Source organism: Cydia pomonella, chromosome 26 (assembly GCF_033807575.1).
Source record: "Cydia pomonella isolate Wapato2018A chromosome 26, ilCydPomo1, whole genome shotgun sequence".
NCBI lineage: Eukaryota > Metazoa > Arthropoda > Insecta > Lepidoptera > Tortricidae > Cydia > Cydia pomonella.
In genome coordinates, this window is record NC_084728.1 from 7328528 (window position 1) to 7348805 (window position 20278).

The 20278-nt window shown below is 36.4% G+C and overlaps 1 long non-coding RNA gene across 1 annotated transcript in view; it reads left to right on the forward strand.

Moving 5' to 3' along the window:
- LOC133531903 (uncharacterized) overlaps positions 1-19001 on the forward strand; it is a 40847-nt gene extending 21846 nt beyond the window's left edge. The window contains exon 3 of the long non-coding RNA XR_009801619.1: positions 17545-19001. This is a non-coding gene — a long non-coding RNA (uncharacterized LOC133531903). The remainder of the gene's footprint in view (positions 1-17544) is intronic.
- The last annotated feature ends 1277 nt before the right edge of the window (positions 19002-20278 follow it).

The window sequence follows — 20278 nt, forward strand, 5'->3', positions numbered from 1 at the left end:
TTTCGTAACAATGGGGTAACGTTTTCGGAAGTTCCGCCATCTTGCTTGCCGTGAGCGTTTTATAATGAGGTGCCGTTGATATTTTTTGCAAGTGATTCGTTTTTTTTAGATCTATTTGTTTTTTTTGCAGTTTAAATATTTTTTTCAGTAACTATTCTTTTTGTTCCCAATTTCTGGTATAGCTACTATATTAACATAAAATGGAATACCATGAGGCATCAAGTCCGCCATTTCTACGTTTAGATGTGCAATAAAGTTTAAAATAAATAAATAAGCACAATCAAGAACGACAGTGCGAAAGAACATCGTCTACTTACAAGCTCTTTCGTACCCCCCCCCCCCCCCCCCCTGCATACATAGAAATGTAGTACCTTTTCTCTGCAGCTGACTGTATACATACTACACTTACAAAATGTCGGTAGAGCAGAAGAATTGTAGCTATTTCTTTCTGACTCTGAGCATAGAGAATTAATTAACACTGACTGACGAAAATTGTATTTCTCAACAATTTACAACTATAATATTACAAGCAGAGGGAGTTGAAAATAGAGTTCCGATTAGGGATTGCAATCCGGTCCGGCGGATCCGGCACTTTTCAGGAGCTGCCGGATCCGGTAAAAACCACCGGATCCGGTAAAATAAAAAAACGCCTAAATACAGCACGCGCTGTGCATTTTGATGAAGAAAAAGCGACGGATGAGAGGTATGAATAATCCGGTTATAATATTAGCTGATATATGAGTGAATATATCACGTGGCAGTACTGATAATTCCACACATTCATTGCATGTAAAAATACGCAAGTAAGAACAACGGATTGGCACTAATTGACACATTATCTTTTCGCGGATTAGCAAAGTAATATTTTTGTTTTTTATTTAAGGGCGTTTATTTTATATGTGTGATGAGCACAGATATTTCTTCCTAAGTCATGGGTGTGCTGGCAGGGCATTCATATTTCATAGGCAGGGTCACTACCCACTAGGCCAGACAGGTCAAAATAGTCATGTAATGTATTAAAATAGACACGTAATTTTACATAGAATCTGTCATCGCGATGTTTTTTTTTGTTTGCTTTATATATCTAGAATACGGTAGTCATCTAGGCTAGGCTTGCAAGCTACGTTAATCGCTTACCATCAACGGCCCGTATGCTTGTGTTATAAAATTTCATAATATAAAAACACCAATGTCATCGTTTCGCGCCATTAAGGGGGAATTGGGGTCAATTGTTCACTTGTTTGCCGTCGTTGTGCCGCCATCTTGGATATTCGGAAATGGGACGCGACATGGGAATATTGTCCTGCATAACGTGTTGATATAATAACAGTACCGTCCTAACTTTATTAGGGGTCAATTTTTTGTAGCAAAGCGTCCTAAATTGATGTGTGCTTGAGAGTAATAATCTAGGGAATAAGGAATGCTCAAGACTTTTGGCTTGCTTGCCGTCAAATAAATAATAACACAGTAGGTAAAGAACATTCCAATCATTTAAAAATTAAAAACATATTTCGTTATAAACCGGCGAGCGTGTATGAGGAATGTTATGAAAGTGAAGGAAGCGAAAGAGGCATGTCAGGATTGTAGCAAGTGGAAATCCGTGGTCTCTGCCTACCCCTCCGGGAAATAGGCGTGATTATATGTACGTATTTTTTTTGCAAGCAGGCCTCAAGGGCTTTTTCACACTCAATATGAGATTTACGAAGTATGAACAATACACAACAGCCTGGTACAATACCTGGCAATACCTGGGTAATCTTAAAATAAATAATTACTACAATACAATAGAGATAGTGTCTACAGTTATTAATACATTAAATTAGGAGATGTAAAAAGTCCTCAATGTCAGATTTGGAGGTGCAAAGGCTCTCCAAACGTCAAAATGAAATTACTTATATGAAATCCTTATTTCCAGGCCACACCGGTGCGTTGCGTTGCGTCGCGTCGTCGCAACGCATTAAATGTGGCATGTTATAAAAATATATGTAAGACGACGCAGAGTCGACGCTGCGAGGACGACTGCGACGAAAAAACGCCACGCAACGCAACGCACCTGTGTGGCCTCACACTAAGTGTTTTGCATCAAGACTGTTAAGCTAAAAATCTAATATAATAATAAACTACATGGTCGTTTTCCGCCGGCATCGGCATCACACAGTATCAATATCGTATTTTTACACAGGTCAATTGGGACCCGGAAGGGTTCAGAACAAGCTCTGAAAACTGCCCTTTTAGGAATAATCTATTGTCACGCCAAATTGGAGAACGGTTAGCTTTAAAACTTGCCTGTTTTTTTTAACAGTTGGCACAAAAGGTGGTTCACTCGGCAGTTTATTATACCAGGAACGTGGATTGTTAACCAAGGGATGAAAGGCACTCTGTTCAGCGTTGGAGGTGATGGAGACCGAATCAAAGCAGAGAATTACAATAGTTATATTTAATGTTAACAGAAGGCTAGTTGAAAAAAGTGATTTAATCTATACACATGTAGAAGCTTATATAGTCGCGTATAGCGACTGGACACACTATGGATTGTTTATGAACTATTGCATACATTGATATGGCTAAGCTTAGAGAGTAAGTAGGTACACAAGTTTTCGGTAGATGTCACCTTAAAGAGGTTAATTAGGTACATTTCATAGGTGGTGCCACCTACCGACGATAGAGACTTTTAATCTATCTAGATTAGGTAAGTAGGTATTTAGGTATGCTAATACCTAAACTTGTTAAGATAGGTCTTAACACACTCATTTCAGTTGAGGTACTTTAGCGATCGAACGCAGTGAGAGCGCCAATAGTCCGATGCTGAAATACTGCCTTTCATCCGAGTCAAACTCTATACTTTTCATTTCGAGTACGAGGAAAGTAAAATACATGTGTTATAAAAATATGACTAAGTATAAAATTTTCACGGTACTTTCAATTTCAATTAACAATTTAGGTAAAAGTATCGTTATTTATGTAATAGGGGTTATATATTAGAATGGTAATTGTACAAAAATATCATTTACTTAAAACCAAGTTTTAATTACTTAGGTATCATAAGAAAAAACATACTTGAGTGTTAAATGCTTTAGTGCAGAAATATATCACTTTCTGAACACTCCGTAGAACAACAATTACCCTCTTTCTTTCATAGCATGGGAAATGAAAAATAATGAATACTTTTGCTTTACAAGCTTTCGTGAAAAAGGCCTTGGACTTACAAATCAAGTTCAACCACCTCTATGTTTACACATTACTGAAAGAACTAGCCGTAATTTTAAAAAGTCGTAACTCTGTACAATTTTGTATGAAATACATCCCTTTTAGAAAAGAACAAAGCTGTTCGATCTATTTTAGAAGTAACTACGAGTAAGATGTAGAAATAGCTTTTGTGTGTTTTAGTGTTATTAAATTAGTTATTTACGATACAATTGCGAAAAATAGGAAATTCGTAACGAGTGACGATAAAATTGCGTTTAGTCTCATTTTGTCATTTTGACGACTAGGTAGTCTGGCCTATTGGGTAGTGACCCTGCCTACGAAGCCGATGGTCCCGGGTTCAAATCCTGGTAAGGGCATTTATTCGTGTGGTGAGCATGGATATTTGTTCCTGAGTCATAGGTGTTTTCTATGTATTTAAGTATTTATATATTATTATATATATCGTTGTCTAAGTACCCTCAACACAAGCCTTATTGAGGTTACTGTGGGACTTAGCCAATTTGTGTAATAATGTCCTATAATATTTATTTATTTATTTGTATGGGATTTTGAGTTTCGAAAACGTCCCGCTTGCCGCGCTGTTTCTAAATCGCATACAAAATGAGACTCAACGCAAACGCGTACGTCACGTTTCGCTAGCGAATTAATTTACACTAGGGGCACTGAAACATTCCTTAGCTAACCATTCTGAGAACTCATAACAATGTGGCCATGATGACTATTCCGGCTAGCAATGATCTTATTGTCAAATCGTTTAATTTATCTCTTCATAATGCTTAAGAGGCTGTCAATACCTAAAGCGCGCACACTGTCTATTTGTATCGGAGTAAATGAGATAGCACTGTCGCATGTTACTGGGCCTGGGCAAGGGAATAATAAGAAAAATATTTAAATAAAAAAAGTGGATTATTAGTGTAATATTTTACTCAACCACGGTTTAGATATAAATGTTTTGAAATTGTGATTTTAATTGCAGACCCATAAGTCAAAACAATAAAGACATAAAACCGTTTAATTGTGATTTTAAGACCAATCTTTGCAATTATTTTCTATCGAGCCGATTTCGTTCAATCGTGTATCGAGTACAACCACGGTCTTTGAAATATAATTAATATGAACATATATTTTTCTTCCTTGACTAAAACAAATAGTCTCTCTTAAAAAACTGTTTAAGTAACATCAATTTCAAGGACATTGGGTGTTGACAGCCTCTTAAGTAGTGTTTGGTTCTTGGACAAATATACTGGCCAACGAGTAGGTATAGAAGGAAAGTAATGGGACCGAATTTTTTTTTTTTCGTTTAAACTCAACAAAATTTGGTTGCCTATTTTGGCCAATTTTAGTGTAGATATTTATGTAGGTATTTTCGTAACTTGACGGCAAATTATATGGGTACATTTTTGTCCCACATTGGGATTTCGTATTAATCCGCTAACCTATACCAAATTTTATCAAAATCTGACAAAAATAACTACAACATAAAAATTGGCCGATTCTACTCGATTCGTAGCTCTGTCCTCGTTATTTTGTGCATATCAGTTATGTGTCATCTGTGACATATGGGCGATTGTTGCATTTTAACTTTTAGAATTTCCACGATAAAAATGTTTTTTTATAAACCACATTTATTTTTTGTCACTCTGCTAAATGTGCTAGCAGTATTTTATGTTATTTTTAATTATTTTTCGGTAGTTAATCTTAAGTTCTCACTCCTCAGAATAAATACATATATTGCATAAGTGTACAAAATTACATGTCGTTGCTGTTCTAAGCTGTAAACGTCTGTAAAATATCGGCGACATCGACATACGATAAAAAAGGCATAGCTTAATAAAAAAAAACACAAAACATTAAAGTAAATCTGATAAAATTTAGGTACCCCATGCATTCAAAACAATATGTGACTTAATAGTTATTTGTTTTACAAGGGGGCAAAGTTGTTGTTTAACCGCTCGTGCTAATATTGATACCCGAGCAAGCGAAAGATCCCAAAATCGAATAACGAGCGTAACGAGTGGTTCGTGAAGTGGAATCTTGAGCGTTGCGAGGGTTTCATTCGAGGGTAAAAGAAACTTTGCCTCCGAGTGAAACACAACATTTTTCACCACACCAACGCGAGGAAAATACTAATTATGAAATACCAAAAAAATCAAATCAAATCCAAACGAACCAAATAAAAAATGTATCATTCAAAATCGATTTAAAAGTAAATCTACCAGCTAACAAGGATACAACTCCTAATTTGCATTTGATTACTTTGTCCCACATGTGGATAAAATGCAACTTTCTCATTAGTTTTTGAACAATCAAGAGGGCATTTACCAGTGGATTTGGTGAAAAACTTATTTCTATTTTAATATCAGTATGACCCGCTAATAATTTATAAGTAAGTAAAAGATAAAATCACTAAAATCCACCCAAAATCACCGTTCAAGTCCAATTGCCAAGTATTTCCTTGACATGCTTCCAATCTTCCAATTTCTCCTGCCACAGATAAACTAACTCTATTGTTGTCACTCCCAGCTCCACCGTATCAATCCAATACACTTATATCTATGTCCACTAATTTTTTAACCTCCTATCTCACATTTAGAACTATCCAAATTGAACTTTACGGACTTTGATTTTGGATTTAATTTGGAATGGGAAATATCAGATAGGGATTCGCCGAGTCCGAAGCAGGATCTCGATATGAGATATCGGATTGATATTTTCTTGCAATTTGGGGTTAAATTCTTGAAAGCTACAATTTAGAAAAGTTGTTGTTTGTAGTTTTACGAGTACATGTGTTGCTAACTGATTAAGATATAGAAAAGGCCAATAATAGTTATAAAAGCCATATCACTATTAGGTAACTTTTCTCTCAGAAAGTAAGGTATCTGATCTCTTGGGACACGTTGGTTTTGTGTTACTTTCAAAGTTTTATTGGAAACCTTGTTTTTGGGCGAAAAATAAATAAACATTGACTTATGTGATATTTAGGATATATTTTGTGTAGGTAGGATATGTACAGTCTCTCGGGTCAGAGGTGTAGGGTTAGAGCCGGCGTACCTTTATTTGACGTTCATAAGAGCATTGTATTATGCCTACTTGGAAAATAAACTACCCTTGTATTTACTTAGCGATCCGTTTGATTTAAATATCAATCGAAAACGCGGCGCCGCCGCAATTGCAAATAGTAGTTTCTGTTGCAATAGCGGGCCAATAGGACTTCTACCCCTCAGTGCAGAGAAAAGTATCGAGCACGAATATGTATAATGTACCGCGCTGCGCAAACTAGTTAGCGGAGAAGAGCCAAATGACTGTGCATGCAGAGACCAGTGTGTTGTCTCAGTCTACCGTGTGCGAAGTAAATGCATCTGACGGCCCGCCTCGGATGCAGCGTGAGAGCGAGAGCGAGATAGAGATAGAGATGCATTTAGTTAGCAAAACAACAGAATAAGTAATAGTACGGATCCCTCTCTTTCACACAATTATCGCAAGTCATAATGTAATGATAGTTATAAGGTAGAAGTACTAGTGCTCGACACTGCACTAGTCATCGACATGGGCACTTTATTTCATGGAAATATAGGTTAAATTTGAACAACGAATATTTTTCTGTATTCGAACTTAATCCTTGTCACTATGACGTAAAATGCCCATGTCGAGTACTAGTGCAGCGTCGAGCACTAGTACTTCTACCTTATTATCATTAGTTATAACTCTGAAACCGTTAACTTTTCAGGAATTTCCTTAGGTTATCCTATAGATAGGTTAGGTTTGTTTAATGGCAATCCTGAAAAGTTACGCGTTTCTGAGAAAAATCAAATTATGGCTAACGAAAATGCGGACAAACAATACATTATGACTTCAAACTTTATGGGAAACGATCAGAGATGTACAAAATACTTTTCGAAAAGTATTTAAAAACAAAATGCAAATACTTTTTTAATATAGTATTTCAAATGCAAGATACAAAATACTTTTGCCTTTTGTATTTAAATACTAAATACAAAATATGTATTTTCAAAATACTTTATTGAAATAAAATACTTTATGGTAAAATTACTGGTTTTCTTTATTTATTAAAGATTTTAAAATCACAAGCTCTTCAAAAAGAGCATCTGACATGTTGCGTCTGTGTGGACGCATAATCATACCACCATACGAAAATAGCCATTCCACTGGTGCTGAACTCGGGAGACAAGTGTTGTACCGTAAAAACACTTTTTTTATAGTTGGATATGAAAACGACCAAATTAACTTATGATATGATCGAAGCTTACATTTATATTACATACTTGCCACAATTACATCTTTTTTTGTAGTGCTGTTTACGTACCGGTTTTTTGTAAATATATTTTTCTATTTCTGTATTTTTACTTGTCATTTATACATTTATACATTCATAATCACTTAAATACGAATCGTTAAAATAACGTATTATTGCCTACACGGCATATTGTTTAAATACAATTTGTTTTGGCATATTTTTAAAGACATTTCGAGCGAACAACACAGAAATAATGAAATAGCTGCCAACACTGCAAAACGTAACAGTGACTTTGAGGATTGTCAAGAGGGGTCCCTCATATATTATTGGTCAGGTTTTATATGCGTTTTGTTTCATCTGTCATTTTGAGCATAGACTTTCAAAGCTGCTGCGCCACTAGTGGCCATTTTTTGTTTTTACTGAATCGCGGAATGCTTTAGAAAATTGAAGCTAAGAATAACAAAGTATTTTGTATTTTACAAACCATTTTACAAATACAAATTACGTCTCGAATAGTATTTCAAATAAAATACAAAATACTTTAAAAAAAAAGTACTTAAGTACTAAATCCAAAATACGTATTTTGTATTTTGTATTTGTATTTTAAATACAAGTATTTCAAATATGTCACTTCTCTGGAAACGATAGAGACCCGTAATAGTATAATCATAGCAAAACTGTTTGCTTGGCACTCATGTATACACAAATATATCAGAATACATTCCTCCATCCGAATTTAAGATGATAAAAATGTAAGAAAGGATTAAAAGGGTGTTATGCAAATCGTTTTTCTGGCTGTATTTTTTTTAATTAATGAGAAATAACTTTAAAATCAAGGTTTTTTGGCTATATATGGAGGATACGGTCACCTTGCATGGTTAAAATATTAGCCGCGAAAAACTGTTATTTCCGATTTAAATAAAAAAATAAACACTAAAATGACGTAAAAAATTAAAGTAGAGTCATTTATTTGAATAAAACAATTTTAAAACCCCAGAGCCGATGAAACTTAAAAGGACGAATCATCAAAAAAAGAAAAATAAATTTAAATTCAATTTCGAATTCAACAGTTTAAAATAAGAAACTGTCACCGGCCAGCAAAAAACGGGAAGTGAAGATAGGAAGGCCTGACCCGGCCGATAACGAATATGATTCTAAATTCAAATTATGGTAGTGTTCGACAACGGTTTGTAGGGTTCTGTAAACATATTACCATACCCAGGGGTTTTTGGATACGGGATTTTTTTTCACTAGTCAAAATATATTATTATTATTGTAGTTTGTGGGCCTTTGAATGCCACGTCGACCAGGCATTGGTCTATTGTGACAGCCCTTTAAAGTTCATTACTGATGCCCGTTGAATCCAGGAAATTCCAGATTCTTTGGGCCGTAATGTTCTGTACCTCATAGGGTTGCAATACGTGCCGCCCTAGGTGGGTACTTCTTTTTGACATTAGTGGTCCACAGGAGCAGAGAATGTGCATTGCAGTCTCCTCTGACTCATGGCAGAACCTGCATGTCGCGTCTTGTTTCTTTCCGATTTGAAACATGTGTTTGTTCAATTTAGTGTCCAGTCAAAATTCTGGTAAAAACTGTAAAAACAGAAACTTATTATAAACATTTATAAACACATTTGGATTTTACTACCTATTTTTAATTCATAGTTTGTAAGTAAAAAAGTTATAAATACACGATGATGAGAGCGATCGGATCGGTATTCAGGGGGCCTACTGCGACAATCTAAATTCGCAAATTGCGGATCTTTCTCCTTTACTCTCATTAAGACGTAATTAGAGTGACAGAGAAAAATACCCGCAATCGGGTCGAAGATCGGCTCGATCGCTCTTAACCAACTGAGCTACCGCGGATTACCAGAAGTATGCGAATCTTTCCATTTCTTCTTTGTTCACACACCTTAGCATTTTTTTTATAGGGACATCATGGGACATTTACACAAATTGACTAAGCCCCACGGTAAGCAAGGGTACTCAGACAACGATATACATATATATAATATAGGAATACTTAAATACGTAGAAAACCCATGACTCAGGAGCAAACTGTGCTCATCACACAAATAAATGCCAGTAGTGTGTGATCCTTTCGCATTTTCTCAAAGGTTAGCTGGATGATATTGATAAGTTCGCCTTTGTACATATTTTTTGTTTTGTCTGTTTTATATTAAACTGTTTATGTGCAATAAAGTGACATACATACCTACAAATGCCCTTAACGGGATTCGAACCCAGGATCATCGGCTTCATAGGCAGGGTCACTATCACTAGCCAAGCCACTAGGCCAGAGCGGTCGTCAAAATATAATATTTCTTTAATATAATTTTTTTTAATATACTTAGTCTGCCAAACCCAACTTCGCGATGTCGGAGTTGGCCCCAGAATAAAAGTTGCTCAGTATCATCTATATTATAATTCACATCGTGAATTATTGTAGGTACATAGGTACAGCCTGTATTTATTAATTCCTCTGGGCAGGGAACCATAAATGCGCAATTACGACTCACGCTTCACCGATTTTCGATCGTATCCAAAGGGCCAGCAATAATAATCGTCTATATCTATTGGTTTGACCTACATTTTGGTTTGGGTGTCGCCAAAATGGTGCCACAATTTAATTCATTGTCCCGTAATTATTGGGTCAGTTATTTTAATTGAAAAGCTTAACGCAAATCAAGTCGCTTTTAATTTGTACATACTCGTACAACTCAGTTATATTTTTTCATTAATATGAGATCGTACAGTCGCCATCAGATATATCGGCGCGGTCAAAGTGCTCACAAATATCTGAACACTCTAATCGCTCCTCTACATGATGGGCCATCATACTGTCCCACTAAGATGGGCCAGCGTGTAGAGAGGGTAGTGACGTCGGATGGCGTATGGCGCGGCGTGATGGCGATGGGATGGCCGCGATGTCGGTTTTTCGTCCGCAAATCTACACGTGGCCCATTCCATAGTGCGTGCTCTCAGGGCTCCTCTACACGATGGCCCAGGGTAGGCCAGTCTAAGGGGCGCTGCGTCCCTGCGGTGGAATGAGATAGCAGTATCACTTGCCCCCTCTAACGCATAAATGCGTCCCTTGGACTGGCCTACGCTGGTCCATCATGTAGAGGAGCCATCAACCATCGCAAGGCCATTTCGTTGGTCCAGCGCCATCGTGTAGAGGACTAGAGGAGCCATAACCCTCGCATGGCCGGGCCGTCTTGCTTGTCCAGCGCTGGGTCATCGTGTAGAAGAGCAATAAGGCTTTGACAATAAATGCGTGTTCAGATATTTGTGAGCACCTTGACCGAAGAGATAGCGACACTAGACAGGCGTTATAATTATGTTAGTAGGGATTTTCAAATAAAATAAAATAAATAAAATGTATGATCACTTGGGCTAATTTAGAATAATTTCCTCACGGATCTTACCAAATATGTACATCTGGTGGAAACACTGGATGGCATTTATAATAATAACTTGTGGAAATGACACCATTAATGTGAAATATCTATAAAAATATGACGTTTATTTTGTATTGTTCAAGATACGGTACAAGACTAAATTAGACGGACTAGTTTTTGATTGTGTAGTTTGGGCTATTAATTAATATTTAAACGAGACACTTACATGAAATAAGTAGATCTATTTTAAAATAACTACCTCAAACGAATAATAGTTTATCTCTTTTTATGCCAACAAAAAACACCTCATTTAGATTTCATAATAGGTATTTTATTAGAGCAAGGTGCTTTACAAACTCATCGTTAAACTTATAAAACCTATTCAAAAACTAAGATATCCTTCAGATTTCCATAGATAATCTACACGTGTCGTTCCTCTAAAAAGGCCTTTTAAAAATCACGCCCAGATACTAAACAATAATGTGTACTGTAAAGAACCTAATAGAACACAATACTGCCCTGTTTATCGGTGACGACATCGTTCTATATTTGAATTTTAAATTTGGAACACTTGAAAAAAGGATGAAGTCGATTCAACGGTCGTGCTACTTTGGACTCTTTACCTCAAGTCTTAAGATCGAAATTGAATTAATTTAAATTGCGATTACTGCGTTTTGGTGTGGTTATACTTTGACGTTGACGTTTTTTAGGTTAACTTAATATGGGCTTTAGAAGTATACAAATACGGTTTCTTTTGTAATTGAAGAAGACAGTGTTAAAATTCGTAAATTTGTTTTTAAAATTGTTTTGAATCTAAAATCAAGTTGTTACAGTTTTTTCCGTTGAATTTAAATTCTTCAGTGAATAATTCTGGTGCAATGATTTTAAATGTCCCATAGGAAATTCAAATTATTTTTTTCGTGACTGCTTCAGTTTATTTTTAAAATGGTAGTCATCGTAGTCAAGCTGGTCTGGGTTGTACAATAAGGCAGAGACTTTTGAGTCGTGTTGACCAGCGGTTCAATATCGTTTTGGCTATATATGCATTTGAAACACTAAAATATAATAAATTTAGCATAACAATCACGTAACTGCCGTATTTGTTGACATTTGGATTACTTTTTTTTTTTAAATAAAATATTGACTCATTTTTAAAGGCCTGTGCCGCAGGGTAGTCTTCTGGGTCCTGTACATTTGCACCTATGCAATTTAGCCTTATGTTTGATTAGGCTGATAAAATCATAATATCTGAGTACCCGAATTTGCTCGGAAAACATAAAAACTCAAAAATTCGTGTTATCCCGGAGATAAAACATCCCATATAGCAAATTTAATCCAAATCGGTAGAGAAATATATCAGATTTTATAACAGAAGAACGATTGAAATTGAAATGAACCTCAGAGGCATATTCTAATTGTAATAACAGGTTAGAAAATTCTCAACCTGTAGATGTTATGATGTGCACTATCATGAAAGAATTCTTTCATATCGAAGACTTATAAATCAAAATAATGAGTCTGGTACGTATGTATTTGGATAATGATAACCTATTGGCTTATAATTAAAAACTGTGATTAAGTTTATCTCTTTTAATATACCTACATATTTTGGTTTGTGAACGGAATGTTTCAAGATTGTTATCTAATTATTGGAGATCGGGTATTCAAGCGGTAAGGTACAGTCGGCATCTGAACTAACTAATCAAACAATTTTATATATATTTTTTTTTTTTATAAGATACAGCGCACTTTGACTGTGGGGTCAACAGTCTCTAGTTATGCACCTAAAATAACTTATAATATGTAATTAATTATGTACTACAATGTATGGTAAGGTTTTTTTAAGATAGATTTTAGACTTATTATTTTATCTTCTTTTGGCTTCAGGTAAACTTTTAAATAAGTATGGAATTCTTTCTCTATGGGTTCTATCCCTGTAGCAGTTATAAATTCTAGGAAGGGATAGTTCGCCTGAAGTCACCGTGTTTGTAATGTAAGCATGATTAACTGGTGTGAAGGAATCCGCTGAGCTGAGCTCTAGGCAGCTATGGTTATTTATCGCAAGGAGGTATTTATGTTTTAAACTACCTAGTATAATATTGCAAATTTTGAAGGGAAGCCTAGTTACCTTTACATTTAAGTGAAATTTTATCGTTGACAAGTAATTTTAAAAACCTGATTTATCGATATTGGTCTTGGTTGTGAGTTCATCTTATCTTATTTTATCTGTTGTATAAACATATTAGCGTGTTAAACAGAACTTTAAATTTTAAGTGAACGAACTTGCCTAATAAAACTCTAGTTTTTCAGTACTAAAAATTCTCCACCTTAACAAAAAGAAGAAGTCCTTGCATGTAGAACAATTACATTGTGACAGGCGCTTTACAACGCAAACTGTAGAGACTTATCTATTTGGAAAAGAATTCCTGGATGGCAGATACTTTTGGAGCATTGTTTCATCAGCTATTGTTGATGTTGACTGTACACGTTATTTCTCTGTACTTTTTCGTATAAGGAAAACTTAAAAAAAAAACAGCATTTTTGTCTAGTCCCCAGAAAAGCCTTGCTCTGGGGCTAGGTAGATTTCTGTAAGATAGTCCAATATTAATAAAGAGCCACCTATGATCTGTGGGTTTAACCCCGAATGACAGTACAATTGCGAGTTCAGTTAGTCTCACAACCACAATTACAGTATTTCGTAATAGGAACGCGTCTGCGGCGGACGTCCGCGTTCAATTTGCGCCAGGATGCGACCAATCGCGGCCCCGCGCTTGCGCGCAGGATACCAGAGTTCGAATTTTAAATTTTGATGTTGTTTAAACCAGACCATCGAATCGTAAAGGCAGGTACAAACAGAGCACACCGTACGCAACGAATGGAATGCGTTATATCCGAGCTCTGATTATATGCTTTGAAACATCATGTGTTGCGTTGCGTTTGACAAGTATGTTACAACGACAAGATTTCTTGATACCATTTAAATTAACTCCATGTTAGAAGGAACTGCCAAAATATGTATTATGCTCTTTTCCGTGTTCAATTTGTACCAGGAAGTCGTGGCCCTGCTCTGCGCGCAGTGTATGTACTATATCACGGAGATTAACAAAACAGGAGATCGTTACTACGAGTATTTAATTATTTACTATTAAGTCCATAATTTACTTAATCTTATCTTATTTCTTATCGGTTTTCGGGGGCCCTTGCGGATAAATTTCTACGAGGAATCTTATGTGCAATTGCTCCCTTAGGAAGGATCCATCACCTACTCAAGATCTTTTCGACCATCTCCATGTGCCGGATGATGGAGCTCATTTTGAATTTCTTTGGTTCCAGATAGCCTGCTCCAAAGTCCTTCATTCTTTGTCTGGCGAGGCCGTGACATTACACATTAAGTGTATTACTGCATTACTGTCTCTTCCTCTTCGCCACACAGTCGACAATCGGTGTTGTCAGTGTCCCATCTTGGCCAAAACTCCTTTGACCCCGTAATGGCCAGTAAACATCCTGGTATAAAGTCTGTCTTTTGCTAAGTTTCCATAGCTTTTTGGTCCAACTGGAGTTGACCAAACTTAGGAGGACAACTTAATATTATAAATACGAAAGTCTTTCTCTCGAAACTCTTCACGCTTAAACCGCTGAACCGACTTGGATGAAATTATGTGTGGAGATAATTTGAGTCTAGGGAAGGACATAGAATAATGTTTATCCCAGAAGTGATCCCTTAAGGAGGTAAGAAATGGGGTGGAATTGACTTTGGAAGTGGAATAAGGAAATATTATAATTGCACAAGATAGGCTTTCTCTCTATCTGTAACTTCTTCATAGTTAAACAGCTGAACCGATTTAGATAGTATTTGGAATGGACATGGTTTGATGCCCGCGGACGGTCACAGAATAGTCATCATATGTATACCATATATTTACCAGTCGGTTTTCGGTGAAGGAAAACATCGTGAAGAAACCAGAATAATCCCAACAAGGCCTAGTTTACCCTTTGGGTTGGAAGGTCAGATGGCAGTCGCTTTCGCAAAAACTAGTGCCTACGCTAAATCTTGGGATTAGATTTTAAGCGGACCCATGGCTCCCAATGTGGCAAAAATGCCGGGACAACGCGAGGAAGAAGATACCACGCAGACGAAGCCGTGGGTGCCTGCTAGTAGTCTGGACCCGGGTATGTCCTTAAACTACGTCCAAAAGAGAGGTGGGCACTGTGAATGTCATCTCGCTTTGTGTGGTAGGGCGCAGCGGATGTCACTCCAGATCTAGAGCAGAGCCCAACTGGGGAAGTACCTCCACCTTACAGAAAACCGCAGCCAAATAACACTGGACCCTACTCATAATGTTGTTTTCCTGTCGGTGAGTAAGATTACCAGAACTCAACGAGGATGCGGAGTGTTAGGGTCGCCAATGCGAACTCCTCTAGAGTTGCATACGTACAAAGGCTACGGAAACTGCTTACCATCAGGCAGGCCGTATGCTTATTTGCCACCGAGGTAGTATAAAAAGTATAGAATAAAGCTTCTCAAGTTTTTAACAAAATTAAACAAACAATATCACCCAGCAAATCATGACAAATGACGATCCAAGAGGCATTACGTCACCATAATGACGTCATTTCTTCTTATTTATGTCGCCCCATATTCCGTATTGTGTGAAAACGCTAATGGCTATTTTGGACATTATTCCCTTTTGATAAGGTTAGTAATCGCTTAGCATTTGGAAATGAAGTGAAAAATCTCAAGTACTTCGATACTTTGGCATTTATAATATTAGTAGGTATTTTACTAGCTACAAATCTTAAAGAAATCTACTTAATGTATAATGCGATCCAATGTACTTATATAAATTAAGATCGTACGTTACCATAATTATGTTCATTGTGAATAAACGATTTCATTCATTCATCAATTAAAAGAAAATAGTAGAATTGGAATTTCGATCAATGACATTATTTCAAAGATATAAATGAAGTGATTGATCGACGTGGGCTTTTTTAGGGTTCCGTACCCAAGGGTAAAACGGGATCCTATTACTAAGACTCCGCTGTCCGTCCGTCTGTCCGTCCGTGCGTCCGTCCGTGTGTCCGTGTGTCCGTCCGTCCGTCCGTCTGTCACCAGGCTGTATCTCATGAACCGTGATAGCTAGACAGTTGAAATTTTCACAGATGAGGTATTTCTGTTGCCGCTATAACAACAAATACTAAAAAGTACGGAAACCTCGGTGGGTGAGGCCGACTCGCACTTGTCCGGTTTTTTAAAATTGTTATTGTGGTTGTCGTTTTTCACAATTAATATTTTTTAAATATTATTTTTAGAACAATGAGATTACAGATAATGTTGAGTTAGACCAAGCTCAGTTGGCATCGATTTAGATAGCAGAATGTGGAAGTGTTATTGTAAACGTCATGATTTCATAGAAGTTTGACGTTTAAAATAACACCAGCACAGTCTATGCTATGCTATCAAAATCGCTGCTAACTTAGCTTGGTCTAACTGTATCAATTTATCCAAAAGTAAAGATTCTTTGACAATTTTTTTAGGGTTATATGTGCAGAAGAATATTTAATTTTGATGATGATGGATGACCAGAGCATTTTGCTTGAAAAAATATTGTAAGAAGGATTTACTTTTTTTGTAGAAAAAGTCGCGTCAATTTGCATAAAAACTATAAAATGTCCAAATACGAGTATAAACTCTATAATTAACACGAAAATACAAATAAAATGTTGTCACTACAGATTAAGATATCAAAACTCCAAAAACGCTGGCAACATCAAAAACTTGCACTTTTAATTACAAGGCAGTTGACAGATAATTTAAACTTCGAACAACCGTTGTCAATTTAAACAGGACCCTAATATTTAGACAATACCGTCGTGTTTACTATTTATGCTGTTCGAAAGCGCGTTCCATTTTTGAAATTAGAGGTTTTAATTAAAGAACGCGATATGATCGTTGTTTTTTTAAAGCCATTGTACTAAGGGTTTGTGCCGTATCGTGCCTATTGTGGTTTTTTGTTTAGTCAAAGGCATTTTTAGTGGTTATTTGTATACTGAGTATTTTTTATTTGCTTTTTATTATGTCAAGGCCTCTTATCCTCTAGCGAAGTGGTTCCCAAAGTTGACTGGGCTCCGACTCACATAAAAAACAGGAGGTTCCGTACTTTTTAGTATTTATTGTTATAGCGGCAGCAGATTACATAATATATGAAGAATTCATGACATACAGCCTGGTGACAGACAGACGGACGGACAGCGGCCTCAGTAATTGGGTCTCGTTTAATCCTAAAAACTGCCATTTGTGGGGCCCAACTCAAAATTTACATCATATTACTTTGGCCGACATATAGATATAATGCAACTTTCTCATCAGTTTTTGAACTATCAAGAAAGCCTTTACCAGTTGGTGTGGTGAAAATTAATTTATTATAGTTTAAAAATTTAATGACATTTTCTAATAGATGTGTAAGGTATAAAATATTCCTTACAAATATTTTTTCAAGGTATTTTGGGAAATTATACGTATCCATGATCTCGAAACTCCAAAAATGACGTTATGTTTAGCGTTAAAATGCGTGTTCAAGCCCACATTTTAAACATCTTAGCCTATTTTAAGCCGCCAGCTGCACGCCCTTTGTATATAATAAACAAAAAACTAACATACCCTTTTATTTGTTCGCAGAGCACGTGCAAACTGGAAGGCGAGAAGCGATCGAGTTGCGATCGAGGCAAAGATGTGGTCCTATTGCAATGAATAGAATGCCTGAATATAACCTATTTATATCACTGGGGGCCTACCGCGAAAACCGAAATCCGCAAATTGCGGGGATCTTTCTCTTTTACTCTCATTAAACGTAATTAGAGTGACAGAGAAAAATGCCCGCAATTGACGAACCTTGATGTTCGCGGTAGGCCCCCGGTAATATATGATCACGCGCCATGTTGCGGAATTTCATTGGAACTAAATTTTTCATACTAAACTGAACTGTCACCCTATACTTAGTCTGGTCATAAGTTCTGTCAAAAAGGTTTTGACTGATAAAAAAGCTATAGGTTAAGATTCCGTATTATTCATATATATGGGTATAGCTTATTAAATGCTGAATTACATAAATTATAATTAAAGGTAATTTGCTGTCTCAGTTTTGCATAATTCTATGTAATATTCAGAAAAATGTTATAAAAAGCATTTAAAAAATACTCGATCTGTTCGAGGTGATTTTGTTCCCTAGGTTTTTATTCTTCTTGTTTACATGGTTGAATCTTACTAAATAAATTCATAAATGAGACACACAAAGTCAAATAAATGAACATTTTAAATAATAATAAAATAAAATGATAAATTCAATTAAATGCAGCTCTGTTTTTTACAAATTCAATTGATCTATTACTCAGTAAAATTATTATTTTTATATTTTACTTGGGCGAAGTTGGGCACCGTCGTTGAAGTTTGGGTTCCCGACGGTAGATAATTTTGCCAACTCCTTTTCCTTTGGCATAACATTACAAGTTCATCAAACAATAGGTTACTTAAAAATATAACTTGGTCAAGCAAATCTTGTCAGTAGCAAAACGCGGCAAATTTGAAAAATCGCGGGTTAGCAACACTGTTTTAGAATAATTCCAAAATCGGGTGTCATCTGTGTTTTATCTGTGGAATGTGGATAGTGAATGACAGTCATCATATTTGTTTACATTCTGAATCGTTGCTAATTCAAGAGAAATTTCTCTGTCACTATTAAAAACCAATATATTAAATAAGCTTGTGCATGAACTTAAGCAAAATCAAGGTGCCTACAAAATACAATCGCGCTCGTTGATCGTAAATATTTGTAAAATTTGAGGTTATGATAATAACATGTTTTGGTTCGATGTACATTGCTGCTTTTCTTAGCGCAATACCAACGCAATACGTACTGCTTTTTGAGTGTTGCCCTACTTCACTTTGCTTTACATTGCTACTGACATACTTTGCTTGACAGACTATATCCATGTATCTATTTTACTGTACTACAAAGAGCCACCTATAATTATCGTAGTTAGTTGACAAGCCTACATCATTAGCGCGGGAGGGTGCGATTGCAATGGGAACACACCTTTGCCTACTTTCGAGAATTATTTGCGACTAGAAGAGAAACGTGAGTTATCAGTTACTTTTTAATTAGTTTATAATATTTTCCTACTCCTCTACTGTTATCTGTCATTTAAGCATTCATTAACACGAATATAAGAACATACATAAAAGGTTTCAAGAAAAGTCTATATTGTCTATTCCTCATAAAAGCTCTTGTGCTTTTAATCGCTATAACGTTACTGCGATTAATGGCCACCAACCTAACAAAACCAAAACGAATACAGTTTTAAACTAAGTGCATTGCTACCAACTTACAAAATATTCATTTGGTTGCATAGTAAAAATAATTACTTCATAAGTCAGAAACACGCATGTGACACCCGTAATATAGCAACACCCATAGACTACGAAGACCGCTTAGCGTTGCTTGTTAGTCTCCGTAGGCTACGGTGGCCAAAATTGAGAAAAAACTGTCCAAAAATTTAATTTAGCAAGTAGCAAGTACCAGGGCCTCATGAGTTACGAGAAGGTGTCGCCGACCGGCCGGGCGCGTAACAAGGTATGCTCGCGCGTCTTGGCTATATACTTTTGCTTTGTTTACCTAAATTAAGATTTATTTTTGTTGACTCGTAGGAAAAATATTGTATGCAACGTTGTATAAGTAGGTCAAAAAATGCTCGTGGCGTATTCCTTTACAATGTTCGCCTACGCCTTCGGCTCCGGCTCACATTGTAACTCACGCCACTCGCCTTCCTTCCACCCTTCTTATACAACTGTTGCATAAAATACTATTATGATAATCACCATATTTAATTACTTGCTTCATAAATATCACACCAAAGAATGACAAGCATTGACATATATCTAAGGACGGGCCTTACGGGCACTAAGAACGGTGCTAGTTCAGTGGTGTCACTCACGAATTCGACCCAATCGTGCAGTCTAACGCATCTAGTTGCGACCAATCGCGCGTGATGCGAACTTATCAACCAATAGCGTTCTGGCGTTAGACTGCACGATTGGCTCGAATTCGTGTGCGTGACACCGCTGTACTGGCCTCATTCTTATTGCCCGTAAGGTACTTAGGCGGCCGGTACACTTGTAAGTTTTACTTACGTAAGTAGGGACACAGCTATACTATAGAGTGAGAGATGAATATCATTATCTCATTCTAACAAATAGCTTTGTCCTTACTTACGTAAGTAAAACTTACAAGTGTATCTCAAGCCTTAGATATATGTAAATAATGACAAGTGGACATTTTTATTTCCACAACAGTGTCAAAGGAGATGTATGTATGTCCATTTAACACGCCCTACAGCCTAAACGGCTGGACGGTTAT